Below are 27141 nucleotides of genomic sequence, written 5' to 3'. Positions count from 1 at the left end.
ATAATAAATTAAAACATTATAATTACTAGTATAGTAATTATTTAGGTTTTGTTGGGTTGATATAACTGAAATACCCTTAAGAATTTCTTGTCTTCTCGTTGGCCCACCTGGGGCTACGGTAGTTTATGAACTTACAACGTTAAAATCCAAGCTTCGATTCTCCGCGGTGGACACAGCAGGAAGCTCATTGTAGCTATGCTTTAGTTGATTGATTGTTTGGAATTAAGCACAAAATTATATATAGTGGGCTACCTGTTCTCTGTGCACCACGGGTATCGGAACCTGGTTTCTAGCGGTGTGAGTCCGCAGTCATACCGCTATGCCACTGGGGGACACTTTGCTTTAAAATAAACAACAACGTCTACAGTTCATTGTCATTTTTACGTCACGTCTTGTAGTGGCGTGGCGGTAAACTTGGGGATTTATAACGCAATAAACCATGTTTCGATCCCTGCAGTGGACATAGTGCAAGTGACCCATTGTGTAGCTTTTAGTTTAAATAAAACAAATGCTTTTGTTATAAACGAAAAGAAAAACAATACAATTTTCATTCAATACAGAACAACGTTTTACAACGGAAGTTTGTGTCTGCAGCGCCACCTATATAATTGACTGCTTTGAAAACGACAGTTAATTTGGTGTCCTCTAATTTTTATTTTTATTTTCTTTTTTTTCATACGAACAAGAAACGAATATTCCATTTGTAACGGAATACCAATTGTTCTTAACTTGAACTTTAAGTTGGCATTTTAAAGTGCATTTGTTTATCTGAGAGGCGAAAGGTTTCAGTTGGATATCAGCTTTCAGTTATCGCTTCATCCTGGCAAATAAATACGCCTTACGGAAATATCCAAAAACATGACAAAACCTTTAACACGAGGTCACATAAATATAAACAAAAACCTAGAGAATTAAGCAAGAAATTTAACCTGGTCTCAAGCTAAGAAATATTATAATACTTTCACAGCTTGGTACAGGAATTTTATACCTCTGTGTAGCCCACTTGAAGCAAACATGTTTCATGTAACAAAGTCGTGTATATTACAACTTGGTTCTACAATCTATACTGAAAATCTTCTCTCTTGGGTTAAAGTTCATCTGTAATTTTTTTCTTATGACAAAATTAATGATTTAACCTCCATTTGAGCCTCTTCAAATTAGTATTACCGTTCATGATTTTCTAAAATTAAGTCAAAAGAAAGGCTTTGTATGAACAGAAACAAATAAACAAGTGCCACCTGGAGGTTAATAAGTTGTAGTTTCAGTTTAACTATTACTTTTGGAGTAACTGGTGCTTAAGTGGATGTCTATTTATTCCTTCAGTATTGTCCCCCACTTTGAGACAGCGGTAAGTCTTTGGATTTACAACCCTAAAATTAGCGGTTCGATTTCTCCTCGATAAACACAGCAGATAGTTCGAAGTGGTTTTGCTATAAGAAAACAAACAACTTGAATGTTTTAAATTTTTTACTTAGTACTTGGTTTCTGTGGCATTGATGGTCAATTCCTGAAAAGCAATTATCCTACATCCAGGAGGATGACACAATAATTATTACTCTTTATTTCAAGCATGCATATTCCACCTGGTGGTTGTATATGTAAATCACACTACTTATTTATTTAAAAGATGTGTCACTTTTAATACCAACAGTATGCGAAATCATGTTTTTTAAATCATTTAAGATATGTTGTATTAATTATTAATACATGTCCACACCACAGAAGTTTTATCTATAAATAAAATTGAGCAAGTAACGAATCTCTCCCTCTTTTTTTTTTTTGCAGTGAGATGAACACTCGAGAATAAATAGTAGCAATATGCATGCAAGTACGACCACAGATTAACAAGTATTCTATGAACACTACTTAACGACACAGAAGTTCTCTAAAATCTGTGTGATGGCAAGGAGGCGAGCAAGCGTCTTAACATCTCTACTGTATGAGGGAAGTAAGCAAATGTCTTAATACCTCTATTACGCTAGGGAAGCAAGTATCTTAAGACCTCTACTGTACAAGGGGAAGCAAGCGTCGTAACACCTCTATTATGTTAGGGAAGCAATTATCTTAACATCTCTACTGTATAAGAGAAATAAGCAAGTGTTTTAAAACGTCTATTATATTAGGGAAACAAGTGTCTTAACACCACATCTATGTAAAGAAAACATGTGTCTTAATATATCTTTATGCAAGGAAGGCAAATGTCTTAATATATCTATTATGTAAAGAAAGTAAGTGTCTTAATACGTCAACGTTGACATGGAAACAAGCTAGTACTGTATGTATACTTATTCCACTTAATGTACAAGCTATCAAGTTAGCACTGGCATGTATCGTTACTTCTGAAGTACGTTTTATGTTGGTACTCAGTTCATTACTGTGAGTTATTAATTAATAAATATAATTATAAAAACACCTTATGAACAAAAAAAAAAGGAAAAAAAGGGAACTTTAATGAGATTTGATCGGGGAACATTTCTAACTGTAAGCTAATTATATTCACATTATTTCGATATATCTTAAAACTCATATTCTAACATAAGTGTTTTCATGTACGTGGAAACTATGGAAGAGACAAATAAATAACGCAAGAAAATTTATCTTTAATCTCGGAGTTTTATCACGGTAAAATCAGGGTTCGATTCCCCGCAGTGGACAAAGTGGAGATAGCCCATTGTGTAGGTCTCCTCTAAGAAACTTTCAGTAACTCCTTCGTTGTAAATTTAAAATTTTTCAGTTTCGTTATCAGGATCTGAGTTGATCTAAAGTAACACATTTTATATACATCACTTCCTTATAATGTGTATGTTTACTTACAGGTGAAAAAGACAAACAAACAAACAGCACTTCATTTTCATACTTAAAGTGCTAATAACAAAGATTTCTCTGGTTATTTTCTATGCTTGTTTTGTTTTGGAATTTCGCACAAAGCTACTCGAGGGCTATCTGCGCTAGCCGTCCCTAATTTAGCAGTGTGAGACTAGAGGGAAGGCAATTAGTCATCATCACCCTCCGACAACTCTTGGGCTACTCTTTTACCAACAAATAGTGGGATTGACCGTCACATTATAACGCCTCCACGGCTGAAAGGGCGAGCATGTTTGGTGTGACTAGGATTCGAACCCGCGACCGTCGGATTACGAGTCGAACGCCTAACCCACCTGGCCATGTCGGGCCTACATTCTATGACTAGAAGAAAGTAAGCTCAAAGATCCGAATACCCAATTATATTTTGGGTTTTTCTTTTCTCACCTTCCTTAAACATATTGTCATACCCTTCCTTTTTAATTTATTCTTGTATTGAGTATTTACACTCGTTCCGAAGATTCAAGAATATGTTTCGACGTTTGGGGGAGAAAATATACTACAGGTACAATAATAAAAATTCATGTTTAGTATGCTACAGATTAAACAAGTTATCATCATTTGAAAACCGGTCTGATGAAGGACACGCCACCTGGGGCACAAGACGTCACTAAAGGTCTCCAACCAACTGCAAGAGCTGACTGTAAAATAGCGCGTCCAATACATTTAATGAGCCAAAACTCTGTCTGCACACCAGGTGGCTGCATCATAGTCAAGTACTTCGTTGGTCGCTCTTAAAAACGGGGATTTGACCATTTTAGATTAAGGAGATTATTATATTTTTTTTTTAAAGATAGCCAACCGTAAAATATTCCGAAGATGACATCTGGTGTTTAGTCCAAAAACAATTTCATGGTTTTTATTCTTCGTGTTATGAATGAAATCATTATTTTGATGTGTCAGCTTGTCCAGTTATACTTAAATCAATTACCAACTCTGCCTGATTTATTAACAAATATTTATAATATTGTCCATAAAAATGAAAAATAAAGAAAAGCTGGTAGACTAGCTGAAATAGAAAAATATAGTTGCAAGTGAAATCGACGGGTAGATGAAAAAGTCAGGGGGTGATGGGTGAATTGAATTCTGGAGGGACACAACACACTGTCCAATATCACGTTTAAACACCTAAATCTCACTTCCTGAGACAACCGAAAAAAAGAGAGTAAAATAACACAGAGAGTATCGACTTTCTGTGACTTCACCGTGACGTCATTTTGCTTTCTTCTTTTCAAACTTTTAACAACAAAGGAGGCTAGAAATTACTGCATCGTCCACTAATATGCAAATCGAAACCTAAAGTACGTATTAATATCGGCAACCATGAAATGTACTTCCTGTATAGTTATTATACATATAGACCCTATTTACCTTCAATGTAGTGGTGGATTTTTCTACGTGAAATTTTTTAGAGAATAAATGAACACATTCATGAAGTTTTATATTCGGGGGAATTAAATATGAACTACATACCTCATTTATTATAGTTGTTAGGCATTGGAATTGTTTATCTTAGAAAGCAAACTAAACATCTTGAACAAATATAAACATGCATTAGCTCACAATGTAATGATATTTGTAATAATGGTCCTGTGACCGGAAGATGGTTCATGCTCATATTACAATAGCTTTGTGCAGACTAAACACAGACTGTATACAGCATAGAGAACGTGTGAGCTTTTATGTGTACATTGATACTAATTATGGGAAATCTTCTGTGAAGGGATTACAATCCAAAACAAACGTATAAAACGCTAGTCATTACTTCAGAATTTCCGGTAGTTCTAAGTGAGGTTCCAAACATTTCACTGCGGTTTTATTACCTATCATAAGTAAATTATTATACTTTATACATGTAAAGAAATAACTAAATATATGTGGTTAAGAAACAGATTTTGGTGAGCATTAAAGGTCATTGAGGTCTTCTGGTGTATTCCTACCTCTGTTATACACAACACTTATCGTCAAGAAATAAAAATACATCCAACACAGCAAGTCACGTATAACAACAATATAACTACGCATTTCACGATTGTTAGAAAAAGGGAAAGTGACAAAAAAGTCAATTAAAGTCCTGTAATTCACACCAAAATTGTTTGTAGCTCTGTTTAACTTGCTCTGTAAGGAAAAGAGAAGTCATCGTATGTGCTTGTGAAATATACTCGTAACTTTATCAGATCAAGGAAATTGTATCAGTAGACCCTTGTCTTGCAGCTATTAGTATTTTACTTAAGTGCAATGATCAATTTGTGGGTTCATAGCAATTAATTTTCTGGCTACGAAAAGTGTTACATCTAGTTTTTCTTTTAAGTATCCGGGAGAGTTTTTAACATGGGTCTGAAAGGTTAGTACTTTTTTACTACCCTAAAACAATTGCCATGTGATGTCGAGCTTATAATGTATCACTAAAAACGAAGGCATCGACTGACCGTTCAACTGTTTTGAATCTTGACCCACGAATGGTTAGCCCGAGACAACTGCGCGTGATATTAAAAACGTCGCCTTAGTTTGACGTAAGCTCGACGTATTTTGTCACCAACCTCGTCGCCCAGATGAACCCATATTCGCAACATTTAGACGATAAAATTTCTGTCAACGTTGAGACGATTATAATTCGTTTGTGACAAGAGGACCCATGTCGAGACGATTATCGTTCGTTTGTGAGAAGAGGACCCGTCTCGGTTCTTCTATAAACACTCAGCGAACTTGGTTCAGTGCGTTCCTCAAAACAACTTGATACGAGAAAGACAGACGGACAAATCTACATCGTACACGTAGATGCATTTATACTTAGTGAGCTTACATGTTGTATAAACCTACACTAGCTCCGAGAACATGGGATAACACTTGTTCACTGTGGTACAATTACAACAAATATATCGAAGTATCCTCCATACCTTTCATAAAGCGGTCACCATTGTGTTCACCCAATTCAACGCTCACGGTATTTAGATCAGAAACTTGATCTCTGTAATTATATACGAGTTGGAAGCATGTCAACGGGTTATATTTTGCGAATGGTGTCTTCGCAAAACAACCAACTTTAATGGTATGGTATCCTCCCCCTCCCCACTTTACCAGGATCTGAAACTACGATCTCTCATCTCATTCCACAAGTAATTGCTAGTAAGATAAACTGCACAAGGACAGCTTGCTGCTCTAACTTGCTACATACTCCATACTTCATACATTGAATCACTGCACCTATGATCGTACTGACTACGTAACACTGTCCGAAGAAATTGCATAATAAAAACCAACTGTTTGTTCTGGACGTAGATTACGTTTATAGAATGGGTTTCACTGTAAAACTAGTCGATGAATGAAAGGCGTGGTACAGCTTTAATCTGTATAACAAAAAATATATATCCTTTCACATTAACAGACTGGTAATTTACCAGTTTGGTTTGTTTTGGTTTGAATTTCGCGTAAAGCTACACGAGGACTATCTGCATGGTAACTTATCAGAATAAGAATTAGACTCATACGAACGAAATTAAGTTGACTGTTTCGGTGCTAATTAACTGGCGTTTCCCCAAATATAGTTGGTGCACAGCGTTAACTCTAAAGTCTAACCTCGCTAGAAAGACATGTTGCTTTGGAGAAAAAAAATCACAGGTTAATCTTTATATGGGAGATCGAGACGCACGCATCCATCTAAGTACATGATTTAAATCATAACGAGAAATGTTACTGGTAATGGAACGTACCATATGTTTTGACAGGACGTTGCACCGTAATTCTTCAGGTAGCTTTGTTTGTTCAATGTACTTCCTTACTCACCACGATTAATAGCGGAATTAGTGTGTCGAATGGTAATTTGACACTTTTTTAACTCTGCCAAGGGTTCTGTCGACAGTTACTTCATGTTCAGTTCATCGAGGGCACTATCTGTTTACACAATACCACTCAATATCATAAAGTTTCGGAAGATTACGTTGACAATTTGAAGCATAGTTTCAAAAGATTTTTAGTTTATAGCCTTTATTAAACATTCACGTCTTAGCTAAAGTGTTTGTTTGTTTGTTTTTGAATTTCGCGCAAAGATACACAAGAATTATATGCGCTAGCCGTCCCTCATTTAGCAGTGTAAGACTAGAGGGAAGGCAGCTAGTCATCACTACCCTTCGTCATATCTTGGGCTACTCTTTTACCAACGAATCGTGGGATTGACCGTCACACTATACCGCCACCATGGTTGAAAGGGCGAGCATATTTGGTGTGACGGGGAACGGTGACCCTCAGATTACAAGTCGAGTGTCTTAACCACCTGGCCATTCCGAACAAAGTTACGGACAAGTTCTCCTGTTGACAGTTTAGTTTGGTTTTGAATTTCACGCAAAGCTACACGAGGGCTCTCTGCGCTAGCCGTCCCTAAAGTAGCAGTGTGAGGTTAGAGGGAAGATAGTTAGTCATCACCACCCACCACCAACTCTTGGGCTACTCTTTTGCCAACAAATAATGGGATTGACCGTCATATTATAACACCCCACGGCTGAAAGGGCGAGCATGTTTGGTGTAACAGGGATTCAAACCCGCGACCCTCGGATGACGAGTTGAGTGCCTTAACCACCTGCCTAGCTAAAGTAATCTCTTGACATCACTTTGTCTTAGATTTGTTTTCCAAAGTGTATAGAAGATAACTCTCACACCTATAATTGTGGTTACGATTCTGACTGGTTCTGGTCTTCTTTTGGCTCCATCTCTCCCCTATTTTGGTGGTTGCGGGGGCATAATTATGCCACTAGATTGAACAGAGTCGAACTCTCGGGCTGACGTAATTCCTCAACACATTTATCTAAAGTACTTACCTGCCAAATGTTTGAGTCTAATAATACCTAGGTTAAGGGCTCTCCAATAACGTATGAGATTCAAACGTATTAATTGTATTAGATAGTACTGGTTTAGCCTACTGTCCAACCTGCATAGAAGTGTGATTATTTGATCAGGTACTTATATTAGTTGCTCCAAGAAGTGTATAAAAATCGATACTGTGTAATCCAGTGGACTATAACGTTAATAAACAGTATAAAAAATTAAGTTTGTGATTTGGCGATTAAACCCACTAATAGTGATAACATTTAAATCATTGTATCGTTATTTGTTGTAATTAATGGTGATGGTTATTTCTGTCACTTTTCAATTTAATTAACCTCTCCGGTTTCTTCACGGTTTACCTAAATTAATCCATATTTAATACATTTCGTCAGTTGGAACCGGATTAAACGTTTAGAAACACCTGTTTATGTTTCACGCAGCTGTTAAAAACACTGGAGTTAATTTTTTAAAATGCCGTTTGTTTGTTTTTTCTGCTTTGGAAAATTCTTTTCATGGCTCTCCCAACCATTCCTCTGTTTGTATTATCGCTCATGACACTGGAAGAAACAAACGCTAGCACTTGGTTGTTGTAACAGTAGCTCATAAGAACTACTTTCAGAGCTCGGTGTCACACGTATAAACACAGTACTAGCGCGCGATTCGTGTCTATTGCACGTGTCAGTTTCTGGTCGTAACTAGCGGAATAGTTCCTCCTTGATTGACACACAGCCTACAGCTTAGCTTGAATAATTCGTCACATCATATTGGTAGACGCTTGACGGAACCATCCAGCACGTAGTTCATCTATATGCAAGACATGATGGTTTCGTAATATAGAGATTACCTGACCACGCGGGTATTGTACACATATTATTCTAGTTATATATATATGTGTATTTCTATTACATTTACCCACTAAGTATTTTAATACATTATACGCTATAGTTACTAAATAAACACTTGGTACGTAATTCGTGATGACGAGAAATCCACTTGAAGTAAAAATGTATCTCAAGACGGCTGGTATGGGTATTAGAACTTTACTTAAAATAAAGTACTGAACAACGTTTCGGTCTGAAGATAACCTAAGAAGGTTGAAACGTTATTCTGTACTTTATTTTAATTAAAGTGCTAATACCCATACCAGTCATCTTGAGAATGCTTGGTATGTATGTGTGTGTGTGTTTATAGCAAAGCCACATCGGGCTATCTGCTGAGCCCACCGAGGGAAATCGAAACCCTTGATTTTAGCGTTGTAACTCCGTAGACTTACCGCTGTACTAGCGGGGGGCATGAGTTATGTAATTGATTCTCTTTGGTTATCGTGAGCCCAAGTTCCAATAAATTAATAAGTTTGTTGTCGCCACGCACGTGGAATTGATACAGAGATAAAATTAGATGAGTTATGTTACCTCGAAAGAACGGATAAGTATAATTTAATTACTAGATACAAACTGACATTTTTTAAAATCATCATGTTAGAGACTTGACTTAACTGTTACAGAACTAACACAGAAATCCCAAAACCCTTGTGATGATGAAATGCAGGGGGAAAATAGCCATTAAATAAAATAAAAATGTTTATGAAATAGAGGAAAAACACGTAAAGTATGAAAGAGAAAGTTAAGCGTAGAAGACAAGAACTTCCAGACTTATCCGTGAGCAATGTGTTTCTGAACTGCTTTGATTCTGCATTTGTCTGTTTTCTTGAAGTTAAGCACAAAGCTAAACAGTGGGCTATCTGTGTTCTGCCCACCAAAAGTATCAAAACCCCGTTTCTAGTTTTGTACGTCCGTATACACGCCGCTGTGCCACTGGGGCGGTGGATTCTGTTAGCTAAACATTTTCATTTCTTCGAAGAGAAAGATCTCTCGACAACACCCCAGGTTCCTTTCGTTTCAGAGACCTTACGGTTTGCGCGATCGTGTAATAAACTTGAACATTAAAATGCTGAACGCGCGAAATAATGGAGTTACTTTATTGGAAAATATAAGTATATAAACTGGTCTGAAGTAAAACAAGTTACTTGACCGAGTAATTCCCATGTAGTAATAGTTTCGTATGTTGCCTTTGCTATTCTTTCTTTTTCTTTTTACTATTATCTTGAAGTACCTCAAGTAACTGACGATAAAACATTAAGACAGCTTGGAAATCTTCTAGAGATCTATAGTTTGAACCACCTTGAGCTTTAAAACAAACAGTTCATATCATAATATCACCATAATTATCATATGCGGAGAAAATCTATAATTTGTTTTTCAGTTTATTTTTAGTAAACTATATTCTCGATGGTTTGCTTGAAAATGGAGCATGGTTAGTCCGTACACAGAGGTTCGATACGTTATGTTAAAATGATTTCGGGGCCTTGTCATGTCGATACATTACATACTGCAGTGTCATACATTATCTGACGATTGTGCATTTTTATAATACTTTTACAGCATAATTTCTGCTGCAAAGGTTTGATCGTTAGGAATTCACGTTCAAAGCACACCCATCCTCTCTGCAGACTTTCCATAATCTATCCGTTGTACGAGAAGGCCGGTTTCCCAACGCCCGTTTCAACAGTCCGAATCGCAAATAACTCCATAAACGCTGCATCCAGTGACTTGACCAGTACCGTGTTTCTCCGAAAATAAGACAGGGCTTATATTAATTTTCACTCCAAAATATGACACTAGGGCTTATTTTCGGGGGATGTCTTATTTTGATATATTAAAAAAATGAAGTTACAAAGTAAAACTATTAAACTAACCATTTAAAATAAACTATTATTAAACTATTAAACTAACCATTTAAAATAAACTATTATTAAACTATTAACCTAACCATTTAAAATAAACTATTATTAAACTATTAAACTAACCATTTAAAATAAACTATTATTAAACTATTAAACTAATTAATAAATTAATTTTTTTTACTTCTTTCCTCTTCCTGCCACTCTTAACTAGGGCTTATTTTAAGGGTAGGGCTTATATTAAAACTATCCCCAAAAATCACACTAGGTCTTATTTTATGGGTAAGTCTTATTATCGGAGAAACACGGTATATCTTCGTGTGAAATAACTCGAATACCCGTTTCATTCTTCAGCTATTTAACATAACAGTTGAAGGGATATGTCATGGAAACGAATTGTGTGCACGTGGTATGAATCGCCTTTTTCACATGGATGTCCCCACTGTGTCGTCTTGAGCGGTTTTCGCCGCTGACCTAACGTACCAAAAAAAAAAAAAAAAGGCTTCTCAAACTGTACTACGGCTAGCCTCCTTCTCGTTTTCCTAGTTTCTAGAGTTGGTCATTAAGTACGTAAACGTCCTTATCATATGATTGTTCGAATATTTTTGCATCGAAACAGGTTATTCCGTACTCTTGTATAAAGCGTACCCCCCTCCGTTGGCACAGCGATAAGTCTACGGAATCACAACGATAAAATCAGGGGGTCGATTCCCTTCGATGGGCGCAGCAGATAGCCCGATGTGGCTTTGATATAAGAAAACACTCTTTCAAGCGATAAATTTTAGGTGCTACCACATTACCTCTACGAACTTCAAACAACGTTAGATGTAGCACTGATGCGTTTTTTCTACCGAGAGTTTATAGATTTATCTGAAACTGGAATTAGCTTATATATTGATACACTCATAGCTCGCGCACTCTGAAATAAATTCATAACAGTCATATATATAGAAACTGTTGCACATATATGTGCAAAAGAACTGACGTACATTACAAATACAGTCATAGGTGTTTTATATATAGAAATAGTGAGAACTGTTGTGGAGAATTAGAACAGGCACATATATCAATATGGCAAGAACTGGTGGATATGGGACCCGTTAAAATGTAATGTAAATTACACAGTACTAAAATCTAGTCTCGAACGTTGGATTGAAGAGAATACGTAAATAATTTTTAACTTTATCGACTTAAATACATTACATATTTAAATGAATACTTAATTACATGCACACAAACTCATAAATACGAATACAAAATTAACAAGTACTTTATCTGTATATTTGCTTGTAGATTATGAATATTATTTTGTATCGTTGGTCAGGGTATGAATTTAAGATTAGACTAGAAATTTCCTAAGTACGCCTAATCACGTAGTATATTATTGGGACTACGGCCGAAAACACTGCCACTGTTAGCAGCGAGGGAGTACAATTGAAAATTCAATGCAACTTAACCATCAGAGGGTTATGTTTACTAGTGTACTGAATACATCTAGTCAGTTCGTTATACGGACTATCTTCACAGTCCATAAGTTACAATAATTTGATTCCGATGAAATGTACACAGTGGTGATATTGAGACAACATACAAAGTGACACTTCGTAAAAACAAACAAACAAAATTCGCCCTTTACAAATATCACATTTCAAATGCGCATTTTCAAGAAGAGCCAACATACATATGCGCCAGTGTAACCTTGAAGAAGGTTGGTGCCTGGCGACGCATCGAGTTTGATAATGTGGTTATTTCAATATCTTTCTACTTTTCTTGATATATGGGCCAATAACTTGCTTATAAGTGGCGGTTACCCAAAGCATACCCTCATTAAAGTTTGGACGCCTGCTCTAACAGTGTTACATCTAAAATTTAAATCTCCCAGGACCGAATCATGAGGTTCTGGCAACTTCGTTGTGTAGGTCTTGGAATGGCGTAGAAAAAGATATTTTGTGCGTTGTTAATATATGATAATTCTTAGTTGGGGAGAGGGAAGGTAAAGGCTAAGGGAACACTAAGTTTATTGCTATAGCCTAAAGGTTTATTCCGGTTGGTTCAAGCATTCATATACACAGAAGTTACGGATTTTCTAATATGTAGTTTTGCATCTCCATCTCAGGGGTCGTCATCTTGCGACTATGGTACGGGTGGTACCTTGTAGTGTTGTTTCTAGTATAGTAGTTAGTAGATGGTTACTTATAGTGCTATTTCTATTATAAGTAGTTAGTAGATAGTTACTTGTGGTGCTAGTTATATTCTAAGTAGTTAGTAGATGGTTACTTATAGTGCTATTTCTATTATAAGTAGTTAGTAGATAGTTACTTGTAGTGCTAGTTATATTCTAAGTAGTTAGTAGATGGTTACCTGTAGTGCTATTTCTACTCCAAATGATTAGGAGATGGTTACTTGTAGTGCTCTTTCTATTCTAAGTGATTAGTAGGTGGTTACCGGTGTTGCTGTTTACATTTCACGTGGTTAAGAAATGAGAATAATTGAAAATAGGATTTAGTTGAAAAAGTTAAAGTATTTTTTCACAAGTGAAAACAGAAATACGAAGGCAATGTCGGAAGTTCGAATCCCGCTGCAGATGAAACATGCAAGATTTATGGCTAGTCAAAAGGAGAGAAACAGACGGCTGAAATAAACAAAAATATAAGCAGCTAAACAACTTTCTAAACTTTGTAAAACCACTCGTCCTTGCGATTTGAAATAACATGTTTTTTATATGTTCTATTTGAACCTTTCAAATAACAGTTTGAATAAACCACTTTCAGTCTTTATGCGGTAAAATTAGTGTGGTTTCTTTATCTTACAGCCCTCTTAAAACACACACACATTTACAATTACTGCTTTTTTTAGTATACCTCCAAATTACTCGGATAATATAAGAATAGTACTTTGAGGCTAAATTATCTAAGGTAACCTTAGTATAACAAAACATGCAACTCATAATAGAGTCTGTGCTTCATTACATAATAGGGGTGAGTTAACTGCATACACAAATGATTACAATATGCAAATTAGAAACAATGTTTATTAACGTTCTTTTGAAAGAATATGCAACGTTCTGCTAGCATAACTGTCTCTTAACCTAAATAGAAATTTTTAAAATTGTTGCATATTACCATAGTTTGTTTTCGCTCTCTTTGTTGCTTTTACTCTTCCAATAAAAGTACTGTTGGTCCACTATTTCTTTCTCCCTATCCTTTCACTAGTCAACTTGAAGTTATCTGATGTCACTGGTGTTGCCAGTAAACTTCAAATTGGATATGAATTTTCGTGGACTCTAGGATCAAGACGACACAATTCTTAAGCCACAAATAACCGCCTTTACTCTCCTAAACAAGTAATTCGAACGTAAGACGCCACTGAGCATGCACCTGAGTTGCGCGTGTGCCAGATATCCCTTATACTGTAGTCTCTCATCTAACAAATACAGAATATATCATATTAACGGTGAAAAATCATAGGAAATAAGGATCGATATAAACATTTCTCGAAACTATCGAATATCAGAAGGAAGAGAAATATTATTTTAAAACTGTTTTCTTATATGATACATATTTGTTTCCATGCCCTTAATAATATAATAAAGACAAGAGGTTTACTTATATTAATCTAATATGGATATGCATAAATGCAACAACAATACGCTACTAGACTAATAACAATTCGAAACGATCAGTTACTATGGCAACCACGTATTAAAGTTCAGTAAACAATACCAAATGTCGAAGGTTGCCATGGTAGAAGAGGTGTTTTGCCCTAACAAAAATAACGAACCTTCGCTAGGAAAATGAAATTTTAAAAGTACTTAACAATAAATGAGGTATAGAAAGCTCGCGTGAGCCACTTGTAATGTTGGAAAAAAACACACGTTATTCTTTATGTATATCCAAGTTAAGCACATTTGAACTTTACGTCTGTAAAGATAAGATATATAGATATTTGTGTGCGTAAGCTCACTCGAAATCCTGATAACGATAAAAATAGCAGAATAAGACAGATTGGTAGGCTATTCAAAATCAGTATACCCTCCCGACAAAAAAAGGAACAAAAACTCGGACTAAGTAAATAAAGCAATAGCTTACGTTTCTCAGAATAACGTTAAATCTATATTAAAGACAAGAAACTAGGAAAATGGTTTGTTAATTTTACTTAAGCAACATATGACTTGGACTTGGTATCTAAGCAACATCAAACTAAGAAAACATAAGAACAGGTCGAAACATGCTATTACCTAATAACAGCAGTGACCAAATATTTTAGGCATGCTATTTGAAATTTTACATTTGGTAATATGCTTCGGTGCTCATGTAATTCGCTAGCCTGGTCGAGTTTTTGTGGGTTAAGGGCCGAAAGCACAACTAACAGCCAGAATACCCAACTGATGTTATTTGTCTGACATTCATAATTGAGGTAAATTATAAATAATCGTTTTGCAAGAATTCTTGCACTTTTCTGGAAGAAGGTTTTTAGATGATTGTGTATAATTGTTTGTTTGTGATTAAGGACAAAGCTACACAATGAAGTATCTGTGATCTGACCACCACGGGTATCGAAAACCGGTTTCTGGCCAGGTACGTCCGTACACACACCGCTGTGCCACTGGAGGGGCTAGTTTACTCGGTATATAACGAAATATAAGACTTTCTTACTGGTATATAATCAACATACAAGTAGGTAGAACGTGTTCTTACTAGTATATAAACAACATTTAACCAGGTACAGGATATTCTTACTGGTATATAAACAACATATAATCAAGTATAGTATGTTCTTTCTTGTATATAAACAACATATAACCAGATAGATCATGTTCTTACTTGTATATAAACAACATATAACTAGGTAGACCATGTTCTTACTTGTATATAAACAACATATAACCAGGTAAACCATGTTCTTACTTGTATATAAACAACTCTAACCAGGTAGAGTATGTTCTTACTGGTATATAAACAACTCTAACCAGGTAGAGTATGTTCTTACTGGTATATAAACAACTCTAACCAGGTAGAGTATGTTCTTACTGGTATATAAACAACATATAACCAGGTGGAGTATGTTCTTACTGGTATACAAACAACTCTAACCAGGTAGAGTATGTTCTTACTGGTATATAAACAACTCTAACCAGGTAGAGTATGTTCTTACTGGTATATAAACAACATATAACCAACTAGAATATGTTCTTGTATATAAACAACTCTAACCAGGTAGAGTATGTTCTTACTGGTATATAAACAACGTATAACCAACTAGAATATGTTCTTGTATATAAACAACAGTTATTATTTGTAGATAAGTAAGATGTAATTTCAACACCATTGGTTTTTGAAGCAACAAAACAAACCTTGGTTTCAGTGAAGTAATTAGTTTTCTCTAAACAAGGCACGAGTAAACAATATCCATTTTAAATGAAACCAGAAACATAAGTTGAATGAGAAATTAACTTAATTTTGCTCAGACGTCAAAGACAACCTTACATGACAAAGTATGTGAATCGTATGAGCATGCGCATTATGTATCGTGTAACGTGCACGTAACTGAAATCTTAACATGTTACTAGTGGTTACGTAATGAAGTAAATACTTAATCTACGGTGTAGAGAGCGAGATACGTTGAAGCAAGAGAGTTAATAAAATAAATACGTTAGGAGTTAACATTTTAATGTCCTATTTTAACAGGTGGTTTAAATATAACACGATACGCATAACCAGACGTGTGATGTTATAACAATGGTAAGTTTCAACTGTGCAACTCTTTACGTACATACAACTATCGGGTAGATCATATTACAACATTCATATAGAAACTCCTTCATAACGACAGCACAAGAACGATCTCAAAAAAATTGTTCAGATTAGAACATAGAACATTTCATTTTATATTCTTAAACTATTTTTAGATTTGGCTGGAAAAGAACGCGATTCCGCCACAAACGATATTATTCTTGTTAGAATACTTCACACATTCCCAGCCAAAGTTTCTGGCTGATAGCTAATGAATCTTTTTCCTATATGGGCATGACCAGGTGGTTAGGGTGCTCTACTCCCAATCTGAGGGTCGCGGGTTCGAGTGCCCCTCTCACCAAACATGCTCAGCCTTTCAGCCCTGGGGGCATTATAATGTTACGTTTAATTCCACTATTCGTGAATAAAAAAGTAGTTCAAGAGTTTGCAGTGGGTGATGATGACTAGCTGCTTTCCCTCTAGTCTTTCGCTGTTAAAATTAGGGCCAGCTAACGCAGATAGCCCAAGTGTAGATTTGCGGGAAACTCACTCTTCCTGTACCACAGGATAGAAACAAATGTGATGGTCTATTAAATTTATGCATGATTCAGAGAAGGTAAAATTTGTTTCACCAGTTTATTCAATTTTTTTTTAAACCAAAGTGTCTTATATTCTGCATACATTTCAATCGGCGAGGATAGAGATTTTTTACTGCAGACATACTGTTTATATCATACTCTTGACAGTAATTTAAGCCTAAACTGAGGAACAGCAAAACATTACAGAACGAAACAGCACCGTAAGACAAAAGAGGTAATGAAGTAAAAGAAGAAAATCAGAGATTGAATATATATAAGTTAAAAAAAAAAGGAATATAAAGGCAGATAAAGGAAAGCCGTGTCCAGGTAACAAGAGACAGGTGAGAAAATAGGAAAACGAAATGGTTATTAAGGGATAAAAAGTGATTTTAAAAAAGATAGAAACTGAGGTAGAGTCTATCTGTTTTCTTTGAATTTTCGTGGAAAGCAATACAATGGTTATCGTAACCGTCCTTGATGTTGAAGCGATAATGAAAAGACAGCAGGCGAAGAATTCTGAAAGTCAACTTTTAAACTTCTCTTTTGATTGTATTGGCGGGATTTGACCTCAGTTCTTATAGTGCTTAAAGTTCACCTAAGACCTTAACGTGCAGAGTGCATTTTTGCAGCAACGGAATGGGAAAACGAGATAGGTGGAGAAAGAAATTAGGATGATTAAAATAAACCGTTTCAAAGCTACGCAATGGGTTATCTGTGATGTGCTCGTCAGGGACATCGAATCTTGATTTTAGCGTTATAAGTCCGCAGACTTGCCACTGAAAAGAATACCTGTGAGAACAGAAGCGGTGATAGTGAAAAAACTAGATTAAATTATGATAAGTGAAAGAAAGAAAATTATGGATAAAGGAAGAAAGAATACGAAAAATTGCTAAAGAAAGAAAAAAATGGATCGATAAAAATAGAGTTATGATGAGAGGCAGAAAAGCAAATGATAAAAGGAAGAGAGACAATAGCTAATGAAAAGACGAGATGATGGGAGAAAGAGAGGGAAATAACAGAAGGAAAAGTCACCATATTATACAGTCCAATGAGCTTTCATCTAACTTTAATTCCTTGCTTTGGGAAACTCAGTTCCTTATCACTAGGGCGAGATCTAAAAGAGGAAATGGGCACTTTGGAATAATTAATTAAATGAACTGACTAATACCGACAACCAGGATCTGTCTGCTTCGTGCTAGTTTCAAAAGCTAACGATCTTTAGAGTTTGACCCTTCGCTGCTAACAAATAACCCAACAAATAGCAGGAAACCAGACGTTTCAATGAGCGATAAAAACTAGACCATTATGAGAAGCCTTCATCTGATGCTGTGTATTATAACTTTAATAACATCTGTAGTAAAACGGTGTCATGCAGCCGAGGCAAATCGGCTATTATACATGAACCAACCGTGGGAAAACGACCTCCGCTAACAAGAAGTCACCAGCGTTATTAGTTGTTTTTTTTAAAAAACTTCAACGACGTTCAGCAATTAATATACTTACTTTTTACTCGTGTTTTATTGTTGTTATTTCATTATCTGCTGCATTACTTTGCACGTCTACCCTAGATATGGTAAGAAAAGTGAGTTAATATAGAAGTTATGTATATATATATATAATGCATGCCTCTCTGGAAACAGAGGGGAAGTTTTATACAACAGATTTATAGAATGTCAACCTCCACAGTTTATGAATGTTAGTATAATAGGCTTAACATTTGAACACACAATCAGCATTCATGAGAACGTCTGAAAAAAAACATCATTAGGCTTAAAAGACTTCTACAAACTTGCACTTAATTCGTAATATTGCCATGGGAACGAGCTAACGACTTTTTTTTTTCTCTCTCTCTTCAATAGAGGGCAATTAAATTATGCACGTGCACGAAAAAGAATGCGCAAATAAGCATTAAATATAATTTTGGGGAATGAAGTAATGCAGTTAATAATTTTATCAAGTCTCCCTTTTTTTTCTTTCTGTGGTGTATAGGGATTCAACAATAATAACACTTTCTTGAAATAACATTTATGATTTTAAAGAATATGCTCCAAATGTGCTTCAATGCTTCAATGAGTTATATCACACTATTTTCTAGCGTATTTCAATATTGCATCGTTAACATTACCATTACGACGTGTTTTTAGTGTAAAGTTTAATTTACACTAAAGGTATGAAAACGTCTAAGTGAGAATTCCATATCTTCTATATAGATTTGGAAACTTTGAACTTTCGCTACATATATCACGTTGTTATACTTTACATATAATTAACTTGTAATTCCTAGTATCTAATTATACTGCACCAATATTTTAAATTTTTATAGTTCTTATTTCTAACAGAGGTGACACACCCTGGTTACAGATTTAAAGTCCTCAAGCGAAAGAAATTGCCTTGGGGCAACCTGAGTAACGAAAAAAAAAGGAAATAAAACTACACTCTCTTCGTTTCGAAGACTGGACAGAGCTTGTTAATAACAGCCATATTTCAGCTAGAGCCTATTGACCCAGTATTCATCTTAACAGTGGTTTTGTTTGTGTTCTAGCTGGATAGTTAAGAACTATATATTAAAATATATATATATATATATATCCTTTCTTCAGTTTATCCAACTATTTACCTGAATTATATTAATAAAGTAATTCAAACGAATTACAAAACTACAGCCAATCCTAGACTGAATCTACATAGTTTACAATAGTGTTATACAAATATGTTAAATAAGCGTCCTTGTAAGAAACGTACATCTTAAACACTGATAATTAATTATAAACCTCAGGTGTTTACCAGTGTCGCAAATCTAAACCATTTTCCAGAGCCTAACATATATCCATCCATACACCTTGGCTACAGGCATACAAGCTACTTGTTGGTCTGGCTCACTCAGCGAGAAGTAGGTTTGTGCTCAACGAAATTGACCTGTATCGCAAAACAAAAATCAGTTATTATTTGTAATGTTGTTTTCTTATAACAATGCTTGTTTCGTTTCAAGGCAAAGTAATATTGTAAATTATGTAGGTTTTAGCTGGTTAGAACCTTCATCTATTGATTGTATGTACAGTTCGTTTGAATTACGTATATATGTTTCAAATAATTAACAATAAACAAGACTTAAAAATCACGCAGACGAAAGAACACTATATAAGATTTGTTTCAAAATTTTTGCGCAAATTTACACAAGCGCCATCTACTCATAGCTGACTCTAATTTTCAAACGATAAACTGCAGATAAAAACAGCACCCACCATCAGCTCTCGAATACTCTTCTTTAATTGAAAGGAGGGATTTGAATGCCCACTTTATAGTGCACCCACGACCCAAAAGTGTAGAGCGCGATTTTGCGACAACAGTTAGATAAAGGTGGTCATACGATCACATCGGGTCAACATTATAGGAAGCATAGCATATATATATATATATTATTGTTTGTTAGGTTTGGTTCAAATTCCGCGCAAAGCTACACGAGGGCTATCTGCGCTAGCCGTCCCTAATTTAGACTGGAGGGAAGGCTGCTAGTCATCACCACCCACCGCCAGCTCTTGGGCTACTCTTTTACCAACAAATAGTGGGATTGACTGACACATTATAACGCCCCACAGTTGAAAGGGGAAGCATGATTGGTGTGACGGGATTTCGAACCAGAGTCTCTCAGATTACTCGTCTAGCCCCCTAACCACCTGGCCATACTGAGCCTTTCTAAAAAAGTAAGATACACAGTTGTTTAGTTTCACTTACTCTCTTATCCACTGCCATGTCCAATCAAAAGATTGAATTATAAAAATAAACTTTCTTGTTATAAGACATAGATAACCGTTCGCAAACAAGAAATATAAATGAAAGAGAAAATTGATTAGGGACTGTTGTTGTCACACTGAATTTAATTTATTAAAAAATATTGATGACTGGGATCGGTATCTTCGCTATACAGGTACTTTATCTAAAAGAAACAAATACAATAAAATTGACCACGTGCCATGGTGTTTTAGGGTATAAGTTGTCTTAAAAGTTCATGCTAATCAAACTGAAGTTGGAATTTGCTGGTATCATGTTTCAAAGTACGATTACTAGAATTAATGATATTGAAGATAATTATATATAATATATATATAAATAATTGGACTATACTTTTAGGTTTTTGGTACATATACGTTTGAAATTTTATCCTAACTTTCGACAGCACAGTCAGCTCCTTTTGAAATTGTAAAGTACTTAGCAAACGGTGGTCTTGTATTTGCTATTTTATTATCTAAATTTTTAAACGACACCTTTCAGAATTCTGAGATATTAAGATCACCCCTGTAGCAAAAGTCCATCTTCTCGATAACTTTAACGGAGGCCCGGCATGGCCAGGTGGGTCAAGGCGTTCGACTCGTAATCTGAGGGTCGCGGATTCGAATCCCCATCACACCAAACATGCTCGCCCTTTCAGCCGCGGGGGCGTTATATTGTGATAATCAGTCCCACTATTCGTTGGTAAAAGAGTAGACGCAGAGTCGGCAATGGGTGGTGATGACTAGCTGCCTTCCCTCTAGTCTTACCCTGCTAGATTAGAAACGGCTAGCGTGAAATTCAAAAACAAACAAAACAAACAGAATTTAACGGCAAATTTGAAGGCTTATAACGCTAAAATTCGGAGCCCAATGGCCGTGATTGACACATTGCAGTTACTTTATTACGTCGCATTGCGCTCACAAACGAACACAGAAAGAAACGTGTAATGTAATAATACGTTATAGTAATAAATGATGTAGTATTAATATCAGTACACACTGTTTTACCTTTTAATGTTCAGACTTTCGGTATCGTTAACATTTCGAATCAGAAATATTTTTTCCGATGAAAAAAATAAACACGATGATGCGAAGTTTCATACGTTTCTCACAAATTTTCTCGTGTTTAAATATGTCGTGTACAATATCTATTACTGTTTTTGTTTAGAATTAAGCACAAAGCTGTACAATGGGTTATCTGCGCTCTGCCCACAACGGGTATCGAAACCTGGATTCAAAGGATGTGAGTCCGCAGACATATCGTTGTGCCACTGGGGCCATTTATTAAGGTAAAACTGGTGTAAATGATTCGATTTTTTTTAGCGCAGAGATACATAATGGGCAATCTTTGCTCTGTTCATCGCAGATATGGAAACTCTTTTTAGCGTTATAAACTTTAAGACTCACCGCTGGAGTAAATTATATAAATATAAATAAAAATCTAAAATTTTTACTTGAAAAATACATACATGAGTCAGCAGAAACAACCCGTAAATAGAGCCACGTGTCATTTTTTTTCACCAACCAGTCGAAAAATATATAATATTCTCGAGTAATTCTATGAAATATTTTACTGATCACGTGTTCCAGCCCAGTAGGTCAGCGGTAAGCACGAAGGCTTTAACACTAAACTTCAAGATTTGTTTCTTGTGATGGGCACAGCACAGATAGTCCATTGTGAACCTTTGTACACAAACAAAGGTACATAATTTGAGGGTAGCATTCTTTGGAAGAGATAGGTAACTATATCGAAAGCTTCTTCATGACGAGAAACCCATTTGAAATACAATTATATCTCAAAATGACTGGTATGGGTAATAACACTTTTATTGATAAGAGAAGAACAACGTTTCGACCTTCCTTGGTCATCTTCAGGTTAACAAAGGATATAACCCTGAAGATGACCTGGAAGGTCGAAAAGTTATTCTCTGCTTATCAATAAAAGTGTTATTACCCATACCAGTCATTTTGAGATATATGTCGAAATATTATATCATTCTCTGATTCTTGAAATCAGAGGTCTTGAATTAATTATTTTTAGCCGCGGCATAACGGCTCATAGAAGAGCTCTGACTTTTTTCTTTTTCTCTCAAATATGACCTTTTAGATCGTAGTTCCGTCATCTCTCGACCGATTTGAGATCTAATTGGAGTTTTCACTCAGGAGGTCAAACCCTTTCGACTGACATATCTGGCCACGCTCAAGGTCTCATAGATTAATTTATTACAATTCTCCCCAAGATACTATCATTTTGAGGCTTGTAGCTACCCTGATTAGCAATATATTTGTTTTTGTTTTTGAATTTCGCGCAAAGCAACATGAGGGTTATCTGTGCTAGCCGTCCCTAAGTTGGCAGCGAAAGACTAGAGGAAAGGCAGCTAGTCATCACTACCCACCGCCAACTCTTGGGCTACTCTTTTCTCATTTAATAGTGACATTATAACTCCTCACACCTCAAAGGGTGAGTATGTTTGGTGGGACGGGAATTCGAATCCACGATCCGCAGATTGCGAGGCGAACGCTCTAACCACCTAGCCATGTTGGGGCAATTAGCAATGAAATCGAATGGGGTATACGTGCGCTCCACGCTTGGTATCCCTGGTCAAAAATACAGCTGATAAAAGAGGAAACAAAGTTCTGTTAGATAAATTTAACTTAATCTTGTCTTTAAAAAGTCCAAATCTCGAGGCTATTGAGGATTCCATCTTGTTGTTTGTATAAGACCATTCTGTGATATTTCTAGAGACATCTTTTCAATTATTTATGTCGGAAGATTGACATGTTCAAAGTGACATTTTAATACGCATTAGAGAATCGAAGACATATCAATAAATATGAATAATTTATACATGAAGTTAAGAAAATAGCTTTTCTTTCTCGTTATTTCTTCACAAATAAAATAATGTAGCAACGGAAAATACCTTACAAGTGAAATTTGGCCAGGTAGGTTAAGGCTTTCGATTAGTAATCTGAGGGTCGCGGGTTTGAATCTCCATTGCACCAAACATGCTCATTCTTTCAGCCGTAGGGGTGTTATAATGTGACGGTTACTCCCATTATTCATTGGTAAAAGAGTAGCCCGAGAATTGGCGGTGGTGGTGATGACTAACTGCCTTCCCTCTAGTATTAAACTGCTAAATTAGGGACAGCTAGCGCAGATTGCCCTCGTGTAGCTTTGCGCGAAATTTAAACAACAACAACAAACAAACAAGTGAAGCTTAAATTGTATGGTAATATTTAAGGATAATTTTGCTGGTTGAAACAATCATTTGTAAAGATTCACAGATAAAAGGGGATTAAAATACATTTCTACAAATTCAAGAAATACATTATTCTTTTCATTGGTTAAGTAATGTAATTCTTAGAGACATAAAATATTGTCTATGTGTTTAGGATCAAAAGTGTCTTTGGCGCACGTGATTAAAAGGTCCAAGTCAGAGATCCCTACGAATCAGATATAGACTTCAATAAATTTGAACCGCTGGCTAACGGGAAAGCAGCCAGCCAGTAGTGCCCACTGTTAGAAGGACTTATACATGTTTGTAGAGAATAGGGGGATTGACAGTCACTTTTATAACTTATTTATAGCTGTAAATACAGCATGTTTTCAATGTCATCATGATGCGAACAACAGATCTTTATATCCGCAGCGGATACTCTAAATGCAAGGCCACGACAGGCGGAAAAACTTTATGAAAAGGTTGATTTTGCATTTTGTTTTTTTGTTTTAATATATATATACACATGGAGCCGAGGCAGACATCAATTTAACTTTCATTCTTCAAAACTCTATTTTTACTTTCATGTTATGATGTATCCCTCTAGTGGCGTGAATATTTATGTTGTAGTGGGAAGGTTTAATAAGCAATGTTCGAAAGTATTTGGAATTAAGTTTTCGAAACTGACGACTTTTTTCAAATTGTTTCTTGACTAGATTAGATTATAACATTTGAATAACGCAAGTCTGAGGCTATGACGTATGCACACGTGTACAGATATAACTTTCAACATCTTATATGCATGATTAACACATAAATTTAGCTTAATTCAATTGGCGGAGAACTAAGTTGACGTCAGAATGACTAGCATATTTCATGGTCTTAATTGGTTAATTATCTGGTATGTTTGTTTGTTTTTGAATTTCGCGCAAAGCTACTCCAGGGCCATTTGTGCTAGCCGTTCGTAATTGAGCAGTGACAGACTAGACGGTTTGTTTGGAATTAAGAACAAAGCACAAAGTGGGCTAATTGTGCTCTGCCCACCATGAGTATCGAAACCCGGTTTTTAGCCGTATGAGTCCGCAGACATGCCGCTGTGCCACTGGGGGGTTGGAGCAGACTACAGGGAAGGTAGCCAGTCAACACCATTCATGCCAAATTTTGGGTTACTCTTTTACCAGGAAACAAAAGGATTGACTACATGTTATAATGCTTCTCACGGCTGAAAGAACAGCCCCCCGCTACTACAGCGGTATGTCTTCGGATTTACAACGCTAAAATCAGGGGTTCGATTCCCCTCGGTGGGCTCAGCAGATAGCCCGATGTGGCTTTGCACTAACAAAACACTGAAAGAACAAGTATTCTCGTGATGGTCTGATATGTCAGTATTTTAGCCAATATCATACGTAATACAAAATGTGTATTTAACATTTGAATAAGTGGAAAATGAATAACATTTTACGATAAATATCTTGCACTATATAACATACTTTATTACGAACTACTAGGACGTCTGAATAATAAGACAAAATAATTTCAATCCGTATAGAAATGTGAATTTTGTAATCATAATGTTTAACACAGTAAAATATCAAGAAATAACTTAACTAGAGGAAGTTCATTTTCAAAACTAATGAAAAATATATTTTTTTTAAATGTGACATTTTAATATGTCGTAATACCTTCTGTTTCCCTTTAGGCTAACTTAAGATTTTATGTAAAACTTAAAATTTTAAGAATATGTTTCCAAATTTACGAGCTGTAGCGTAGAAATCTATTATTATTGCAAGAGTATATATTAAAGAAATGGGTAAAAATAAGCTGAAACAGAATATGTAGGAGCAAAAGACAACTTGAGGTATAAAGTTATATTTATCATGTACTAGCTGGCGTACCTGTCAGTTGTATAGGTGAAATAAAAACTCCTTTTTAACAAGGGATAAGAAATTGTGCTTCGATCTTGTTTTCTTATCATATTGAACATTAAAAGTGCAACAACAACAACAACAAAAACCACAAAGGTACCAGTACTGAAAAGAAAGGCATAATGTTTTCAAGAATTCTATCGATATAAAAAGCTGTGGGGATACAACCCCCTCACGACTTTCTTCAGATCATGCTTTATCAATGTGCTAAGTTAGGTTTCTAAAATTAGGTACGAAATTATATGGGGGTTTTAACCCCCTCAGGACTTTCCTCGTGCCATCCTGTATCACTGCGTTATGTTATGTTGATTTGCTAGTTTTCCGAATGAGAAGTGGAATAAATAGGTACACACATAATGGCCTTTATTTGTACATGGTACGCTAAAGAGTAATCTTATATAATTTGTAGTATTTTATTGAATAAACGCGGAAATGTTCTACAGTTTCACAAATTAACTTTATAATAAGTGGAATAATAAGTAATGGACATAATTGTTCAGTTATCCTAATACTTATTCTAAATTTATCTGTTATTTACTTGAAACAGTGATTTTTTTTATTCTTCATGTTTTTATTCTTAAAGTGCCCAGTGTAAATAAAATAATTTTAATATTGTTACTTTTACTACTATTATAGACTTAAAGAGTTTGTCACTGGTTGGTACAATAATGTCTTTAAGATTTGGTTTGACTTGAATTTCGCGCAAAGCTACACGAGGGTTATATGCGCAAGCCGTCCCTAATTTAGCAGCGTACGTCTAGAGAGAAGGCAGATAGTCATCACCACCCACCGTCAACTCTTGAGCTACTCTTTTACCAACGAATAGTGGGATTGACCGAACATTATAACACCGCAACGGCAGAACGGGCAAACATTTTTGGTGTAACGGGGATTCGAACCAGCACCCCTCAAATTGGGAGTCGAGCACCCTAACCACCTGGTCATGCCGGGCCCTGTCTTTAAGGTTCTTCTGGTAATAGTGACAAATATAATTTGGTTTAATATATATGTAAAACGTTTTTACATATATATTTCTCTACAAGTGGGTTTTCTCGACATCACTGATTATAATTTGGTTTGAGTAACATCTGTATTTTCAACTTTCTAAATGACACAGAAAATCAATCAAGCCAGAATTCTTTTATTTTCCAATTTACGTGCTATATTATACATTAAATATTATATATTGTACATTAAATTTCATTTTACCATAAAGCAAATAGTAAAAGTTGTGACTGTCAGTCGATTGACTCCTTGTGGTTGGTTGGTGGTTCGAAATTAAAAACACACTGAGGTATCTGACTGCTCACTAATAAACGTGCTGCGACAGGACCCCATAAGTGTCAGGAGGAGAGTTTGTGTCAGCCGATTTTTATTCATGTAAAGTAAGAGTATTCTTTATATTCTGATTTAAGAGAAATTATTCCCCCTGCTTTTGATGTACGGTTTCATAAACCTGTGTTTGTTGCTACTAAGTTCTAGGAGTATTTTAGCACACGAA

At 35.7% G+C, this 27141-nt stretch overlaps 1 protein-coding gene across 4 annotated transcripts in view; it reads right to left on the bottom strand.

Annotated features, from left to right (window-relative positions):
- LOC143230572 (zinc finger protein castor homolog 1-like) overlaps window positions 1–27141 on the bottom strand; it is a 222030-nt gene that overhangs the window by 188145 nt on the left and 6744 nt on the right. The window contains exon 1 of one of the 4 annotated variants that reach the window (XM_076464352.1): window positions 13543–13843. The exons of the other annotated variants lie outside the window; for them this stretch is intronic. The gene's annotated coding sequence lies outside the window, so the exon portion shown is untranslated. Of the gene's footprint in view, window positions 1–13542; window positions 13844–27141 lie in introns of those variants that run through there. 4 annotated transcript variants of the gene reach the window in all.

This window comes from Tachypleus tridentatus, chromosome 10 (assembly GCF_004210375.1).
Source record: "Tachypleus tridentatus isolate NWPU-2018 chromosome 10, ASM421037v1, whole genome shotgun sequence".
Lineage (NCBI taxonomy): Eukaryota > Metazoa > Arthropoda > Merostomata > Xiphosura > Limulidae > Tachypleus > Tachypleus tridentatus.
This window is presented reverse-complemented; position numbering and strand designations above follow the sequence as displayed.